The sequence below is a fragment of the Atta cephalotes genome, assembly GCF_000143395.1.
Source record: "Atta cephalotes unplaced genomic scaffold scaffold00007, whole genome shotgun sequence".
Taxonomy (NCBI): domain Eukaryota; kingdom Metazoa; phylum Arthropoda; class Insecta; order Hymenoptera; family Formicidae; genus Atta; species Atta cephalotes.
The window spans coordinates 4,375,864-4,384,903 of NW_012130071.1; positions in this window are offsets into that span (position 1 = coordinate 4,375,864).

Below are 9,040 nucleotides of genomic sequence, written 5' to 3' on the forward strand. Positions count from 1 at the left end.
TCCCTCCTCCTCCCTCCTCTCTCCCTCTCTCTCTCCCTCTCCCCCCTCTCTCTCTCTCGTGAGACTAGTATGAGAATTTATTATTACTTTATATATTTTATACGATTATTAAATTACATTACCATGAAGAGACCACCGACCATTATTCATTATTGGAATCCATCTGAAAATCGAACATTAAATAATTACACTTTAAAATATTGGGTCATATGAAAGTTTACTGAAAATATAATGTTTATTAAAGTCATTCTTGTAAGAATTCTTATATTTACGTACACAAATCTTAATAAACAATACATATTTTGTATAATATAATCGAAACAATTATAAAATGAAATATACATTTAGGCATCAATTGTATTTATCACATAAAATTATCTATATAAAATAATAAAATATAATATAAACTTTTTGTAAAGAAACATGATACAGTTATGCATATAATAAAATAAATAATTACACACAGAACTGTCTTATGCTTTATTACTGGATTGACAAACATTTCTTAGCCGTAATTGCTATACCCATTTGTTCCACACAATGGATTAACCATTGGCCCATTCATGGCCTTGTCATATGGTCCATTCATGGAAATGTATCGATTATCACATCGTTTATAATACTGTATCTAAATGTAAGTAGTTGCCGAAAGTAAAATATCCCATTTTAAAGCGTATATCTTCAACTTTAATGAACTATTAAGATTCATAAAGTATATTTCCATTAAAGTTTGAATAATCTTTGCAAAATCGAGAAAAATAAGATCAAAATACTTATCTTGTGAAATTGCAGCGCCTATCTGAGTGTAAATTAACATAGCGGGTATTTCTTTATTAGTTAATTCTTAATTCTATAATTTCTCCATCACAAATGACGCGACATCACATATAATAACAAAAATAAAAATGTTTAACTGGTCCATCCGTTGCATCGGTCCATCGATGGCATACTTACTCTGTATGATTTATTTATGTCAAATTAATTGATAAATCAATTGATTAAATTCTCTTTTTAGCTTCAATTTTGTTCGTTAATTCTATTTTGCTTTCAATCAGATTCCGCGATCTGTGCGATCTTATGCATTTTGCAACAAAGGGCTGCACATTTCCCACAAATCGCCCCCGAGCGTTTTACAGAGAAAGGAATTTCCAGTGGAATAATCAGTACTTAAACTACCAGAGAATTTAACGCGTCGAATTGAATCTAGGTAGGTAACTTCGTTGAACCTGACGGGACGTATCGAGCCAATGCACGTTTGACTGACCGATGCGATATAGGTCAGAAGGATCGTGTTTATCTAGTAAATCGAGCACCATCGCCGAGTAGTGCAATCAGTTAAGCGTATTTGTCGACGTGGCTACGATCGTATTTGTCTTCGAACTTTCACAAGTCTCCAGTATTTTAACTCGTATTTTAATAGAGATCTTATTGCTATGAACATTACTTTTGATTACGATTCTGTTTATATCATTAATTTAATTCATTTATACGAAACATAAATTTAGCAACGTATTTTTTTGTTTAAAAAAAGTACGTGATGCTCTATCATGCATGCAAGATGCTTCATTTACTGTGCCTTTCCTATAAATTGATAGATGAAAAGAAATTTTGTTACAAAAAGTAAATAAGACAAATAATCAAATTTTAGATACGATATTTTAAGAATATGAAGAAACAGTTTATTTACTTATATAATAATATTAAAAAGAGAGAGAAAACAAAATATATATTTTATAATTTATTTGAAATCTCATCTATGTTTATATAAATAACCATATTTCGATTAATATGTGAATTACGATTAATTGAATTATGAATTAAGTGAATTATGAATTAATTGATTTATACATGAATTATCATATTTTGATTAATATGTGAAAATTTTCTTACTTTTAAATTAAAAATAAGGAAGTTTTTCTAATTTATATATCAACCACGATATAATTATTTATACAAAACATTTTTTTCTGCAGTGTACATGGAAAGAATGATTTTGTTAAAGTATTTAATTTAGCTAGATTTAGTTAAATTTAACTAGATACAGATCCGAAAATAATTTTATCGAATTATAAAAATAATTGTAAGAAGTTCAAGCTGGTTACTAAAATATAGCAAAATTACTAAAATATAGAACATTACTAAAATATAGCAAGACTAAAATTTTTTGCAATATTGTTCATTACGCTTAAATTACTTGCATAAATATTTTGATGATCCAACAAAATTATTTTTAATTTTGTAAACATATTTTAGTAAAATTATTTCTGTATAAATTTACAAATATTATGAAATATATTTACATCAGGAATAAATCGCAGAGTCAAAAAATCAAAATAACTTTCCATGAAAGTACGTGTATAAAATGATGTATTAGCTTTTTTCTGTACAAATGGCAAAAGTGTGTTAGAAAGAAACCGGAAACTCGAGATCAATATACGAAAACGACTGTTATGTGCAGTGTGGAGAGTCCGATCGTATCGTTGACCGGATGACATTTCGTTGAGAGCTCCTTTTAGTAAAGACATCATGTGAGAGAAGTAAGGGGCATATAGATACCGGAAGTTTTCGATGGGAAAGCCGTTAAGACATAATAAGGATAGAATGACCACCAGGGATTATGTTTCCCGTAAACTGAAAACATATCTTTTTAATACTCGATAATTCCACATATTGGTAAATTCCTATGTAAACGAGAAACGCGAAAATATCGATTCCTCGAACAATAATTATTGGACAATTTGTATCATTGTGGATTTTATTATATTTTAATGGTCAATTAATTTGCAAAATGTAATTAATTAATTAATTAATTATTATATCAGAAAGGCGTAAATTTCTTTTTATAAAATTTTTAACTGAGAAATCACAAAGAGAAGAATTTATCGAATATTTATAATATAATGTAAATCTGAATTTACATTAACGGTAAAAAATTATATCTTCTTTATTAGCAAAGAAACTCTATTAGTATATTATATCATTCTTAAGAACAAAATGGATGGATGGATATAAACATAGAGATTCAAGAAGCTTGATCATTAAAAATACGTACGAATAGCACAATTATTCTTGGGCTGCTTTATTATAGGCATTTCTACTTTAGTATCTGTAATCAATAGTTGTAGTAACCAATAACGTGGCAAGAGAGGCATCATTAGATACAATAGAAACATTATAGACATTAGTCAGCGAATGACATCGTAACTACGAGATAGCATACGTGCGCAATCACGGAATGAGTTTTCGCAGCATCTTCATATCTCGTGTCTCATCTGCGTAATTATTCGGTGGACTTTATTCCGCACGAAAAGAAAAACTGCATAGCCGTGGCTTCCACGACGGTGTTCAAGCAGGATATACTGCCCAACTCAGCGAGAAATTTCCCGGCAAAAAATAAATATTCAGCGCCACGCGACACGCGACAACGTTACGAGCAAGCGAAACTTTTCGCACTCGAACTCACCTCGTCTCGTCACGTCCCTATAGAAAAACGATCCACAAGTGTGCTATTGTATCCGCTTAAACGACACAGTCGCTGGTGCAAAGTGTCGCATGCGCGTCGTGAAACTTTGAGAAACACGGCCCGTTGATGATACTACCATTTGTTGAACACGGTTTCGGAAATTACGCGGAATGTCCTGGGACACGTGGGTAGGGAACGTTTGATGGCGATAATTATATATATATATAAATCTATATACGAAATGATGCTCCAGTGATATTTTTATAAATGATAAAATTTAATAAATTTTTTACTTCTCCATTTTCTATGACAAAATTTAATAGTTATTTACAATAACATACTCTAAGTTTTCAACTTTAAACGGTATTTTATAAGAATACAATTTGTAAAGATTGTGTTTCCTCGCGGTTAATCTTATATGCATGGATTTATTAATAATTGCTTTCGATATGAGATAGATTATGGGAACATTGTTCTGCGGCGTTCCCTGACGCTTCGCTTTAAAGCGATTATAATTCATAAACACGATCCAGCGGACCGTCCTCTATTTAGACTCTAGCCATATTCGGGATCCAAATTTAACACTAATGCGTCACTTCCCCTTGCATAATCCGCGAATATAAATTTACCCTCGGGAAAGCGCATAGGGACTCTATGCAAAGCATGTAAAGACTTGGGGCATCAATTTATCTTTTGAACCGTTAAATCGATATAAAATTATAACTTTTACATATCAAAAGTAAAAATTGCAGATATAACATTATAAATTATCTTTTAAAGAAATCGATATTTAATTTTTTTGTAAAAATCTGATATAAAAATTTATAATTTAATATTATAAATTAAATTTTAAAAAATTTAATATTAAGAGTTTTTATTATTTAACATTATATATTTTCGAAAGCTTCCTGTATTTATAAATTAAAAAATTAATATTTATAACCAAAATTTGAACACGATTGAATTAGAGAGATAGGAATGCATTACATCTTTAATAAAGTGATAAATCAAGTATACAGCTTTATCAAGTATACATCAATCTCATCAAAGTCGATCGTCCGTTAATCAAAATATAACGATAACTTGCAATGGCAATAACAGATTTATGCCTATATGCCTACGAATAGGTGCCTGCTTTATCAAATGTGACTATACAACTAAGCGTACGAAATAACTTTAGTAAACGTTACGACTATATCGTCCTATGGCTATGAAACATCGGTTAATTATGCCTGTTATCTGCACGCCACTTCTATGAATAATTTCCTGCGGCGATGAACTTTGACATACACATCTACGTGTAATTAATCAGATTGCGCATGATCGTGTACCGAGTTAGCGAACTATTAAAACGCTGGCGGAAATTTTTCATCGCAAACTGCACACGGCCTGAATGCGCTAGAATTCTAAATAAAAAATGTGGTTCATCGAAATCACGTTCATCGCTTAATTGCTCTCTGCTTCATGATTCATAGCTGTGTAACATTTAGATAACTGTGCGTATACATAATTTGTCAATTTTTTTTATTTTATTTTAGCAATGAATTAATGTAAAACTATTCGGCAAAGTATTATAAAACGTAATGTTATATATAAAATTTTGAATTCTATTAAAATATTTTTTGAAAAATAATTTTTATCGTGGTAGATAAAATTATTTAAAAAATGTAGAGGAAACCAAAGCTAGTAGACTCATTTTTCAGTTTCAAATTTTTACAGATGAAATTAAAAGATTTATCGGAAAAATGAATTCTATACCAATTACTACATACATTTGATTATCTAATAATATTTTAATAATAAGGGAAAATTTATAACTAATATGATAAAAAATGCATTTCATCCGATTCAACTAGTCCTGGAACTGGAGTAATTTAATTAAGATTATTAAAATGAAGATTAATGTATTTTAAGCTACATCATTGGCTACACATTAATAAAACTTTTATAAAAATATATTTTAAACATAAACATTCGCTTCGCAAGGCAGAACAATGCTTCTTTTTGCAAAATTTGTTCATTTCGTGCCAAAACATATCGAATGAGCGTAGTTTTCGAGGTTGGACATGAGGGAATTAAACTATAACATTTACTGAGGTAAATCTCTTTAAAGAAGTAAAATTTTGAGTAAGAATCGTCTAACAAGTCATACAATTTCATACTGTGGTTAGTCTACTATCCTCATCTGTTCATTTTTTTGAAAACATTAACAATATACAAAGACGCATAAACAAAAAAAATTTGTTGAACTTTATTAATTAAGAACTACACTTACTATCTAAATAGAAATTAAATATCTCAGACAATCATATGCAACTGTAAAACAAAAACTTTAAGAATAAAAATATTTACTTAGATGTATGATTTTTTTAAATTGTAGCGTAACTTCTATCATAGATGTGTTCGCAACGAGATGTTACAGCAGACTGAGCAGCAGTCGCTGTAACATCTTGCGTGTTTAGACATGTTTACGCGTGTCACCCTCGATTATTCTACTTACCCTTATAGTCTGATTTCCCCTATATTTTATTGTATTTTGAAAATTTTTATTGTGAAACAAATTCAACCAATTACTGCCATTAAAACATTGTACCGAACCAAAAAATATTAATCGTATTTCTCATTTTGTGGAGATTTTAAAGTGGAGAACGTTGTCGAATCAGTCATATACATTTGGAAAAAGTTAGTATGAGAAAAATAAATATTACTACGTAATTCAAATATTACTACGAAATTCAACTGTCAGTGATATAACAATGGAAGAGAATTTTTTCAAATATTTTCATCTCTAAAATATCTGGATTTTATCGATACTGAACAAAATTAGTTCTCTACAGGGAGAAATGTAAAGAATGCAAATTATTTAAATTAAATATTGTTGCGAATTTATTTGAATTTATTATAAAATTCATTTGACGTATGCGCATTAATGCAATATAAGAGCCATATTTGGTAAGAAAAAGCAAATAATGTGAATTATCTTATAAATTCATCATCACTTTGTAAAAATAGACTGTATTAAATGACACAAAGAGACATTGAAAAATATGCTTTTTTATATATTTTCTACTAGACTAGGTATATGCTAAACAGAAAATGTTTATTTCATGCCTCATGAGAAGATAGTCGAGAAGGGATCGAACGTGATAAATTGTCTCACGGGTAAGATAACTAAACACAATATTCGAAACACGTATACACGATATCTTCGTGCAGCGCAAGACGTGATAAATGACGATACAATCATTACCTGCGTTTCTGTCGGGACGTGACGGCGCGCGGATGACACGACTTTGATGAATCACGTGTAGCGACTTATCTGAAAGCTTACGCATCATTAAAAATACCGGCAAACTGTCTTCGAATAAATTACACTCGAGAGACAAATAAATCTATGTATATAAGATAAAATAAAATAAAATATATATTGCAAATTGCCAGAAGTTATGACGAGCGGTCTAATTGAATCGAATTTCATTGACGTACGCGACAATCTGGGAAAAATCGAGAAATATTGAGTCTTCGATACGCTACGACAATTCTATCCAATTTATTTAGCTGAGCGCAAATATTGGTACAGTCCTTTCAGCTCCGATCCTAATTGCGAATCTAGATGACCATTCGCGACCAATTATTGGCACAAACGAGAGACGAACGATTCGCTAATAGAATCGACGAAAAAAGAATATCAGAAATTGTCCGTGTTCGGTTAAAGGGAAAAAAGAGAAGGGAATAAAGTAGTACGTGAGTCGTCATCAATCAAGAAGATATTAAAGAGCGGCTCGTTACGCGAAATCGAGTCGTAAAACATTAATTATGGAACGTGAACTGATTATTGCAGCAAATATTGATTGAAATTTAACTAGATCGCTGTAATGAAATTGGTCAAAAACGCGTCTACGATGCTCGGAATCGACATTTATCCGAACAGGTATTACCATTGATTCTGTAAAATTGCTTTGTAGCAAACACTCGTTTACAAAAATCTTATATACCAGATCTAAGTAAAACAGGATTCAAAACGATTTGTGGAAGCTCAGTCGTTGACTTTATCCCGCGTTACTTTCACTGAGAACGGATAGTTGAATACGAGTCCCATTTAATTTAATACGCGGTCGACTAAAGCACTCGTCAGATTATTTACGAACTGAGAGAGTCCAGAAAAAGGAAGTTGGAGAGCAAACCACGAGGAAAGAGAGAACGAAAGACTCGTAAATATGAATAATGTATTTGCTTTGCGGGAGAGAGCTCTGAACTGCGGGACCCGCGCAAAGAAACAGTCTCCTTCGCAATTATAGTCCACCGAGAAACTTCTTGCGAAATTATCGACTTTGATTATCAAGAGCCGAGATTTCCCGCAACAACGTAATAATAAGCAAAGAAGAGATCGGAGGTACTTTATTTCTCTTTTTTTACGTCTCCACCTTTATGTCTCCACTTTTACCTCCGGTAAAAACAGCGCATACACGTAAAAGCGGAAGTAATATCAGACGTCTAGTAAATTTATTCTTATTAACTTTGTTTTATTTTTTGTCTGTCATAGAATAAAAATAGTTGCGGATATACGTGAATTCGATTTTTTTAAAGTATACGAATTTTTCTAATATGAGTTCTGTGAACGAAAATAGACCAAGAAAGAAAAAGGACTTCATCTCAAGTAGGAAAAAATTTGTCCACAGACAACTCATCATAGAAAATTTTGTTTGAACGCTACTTATTGTTTTTTTAAAGAAAAATAAATAATGGAAAAACAATCAAGTTAGCATCGAGATCAGAAAATTTATCGCCGCGCATGGCGAATCGATAAAAAGTTGCAGTTGGCATGCGGAAATACGAACCGAGAGAGTTGTCGATGGCGAAATATTTATTCTCTTCCTCATTTCCGTTTGGAATATTGAAAAACAAACTCGCCACCACTAGAGCGACGAGCGCTATTCGTGGTATTATTGGCTTTCGAGCTTCAAAGTGGAAGAATCTTGATTATGTACGACAGAAGTTCCCCCACAGTTTACTCGTATTTGATCGATAGCAAAGAGCATAGAGAAAATTTCAAGATACTCAAAGCAAACATATATATTATAAACATACACATTATTTTTATAACATATTTATTGAAAATAAATAACAATATACGTAGTTTAGCTGATTTACAAAATTAGCGATTATTATAAATAAACGATTATTATAAAATTTTATATACAGTAATGAACATTATTGAATGTATAGTTATCGAGGAGATGATTCAACCATTATTAAAAATTCTAAATACAGTGATTGCTAATTATACACACAATACAACACACTTTATTGCTAACATTGCTATTGTATTCTTAATATTGTTTTCCTATGTATTGCCACCTATTGTACACAATTGACAAATATTGTTAATGTTTTGTTATTACTATATATTGTTAGCATATTGCTAGTGTATTGCTACTATTAACAATGCCTGTTTTATTACTATGCTGCCGCAATATATTTCTAAGGAAATATACATTGATTGTGCCATATTGACACTTCGATATATTATGTAATTATAAAGTATTTTCTTATATATAATATTTCTCTCTCTCTCTC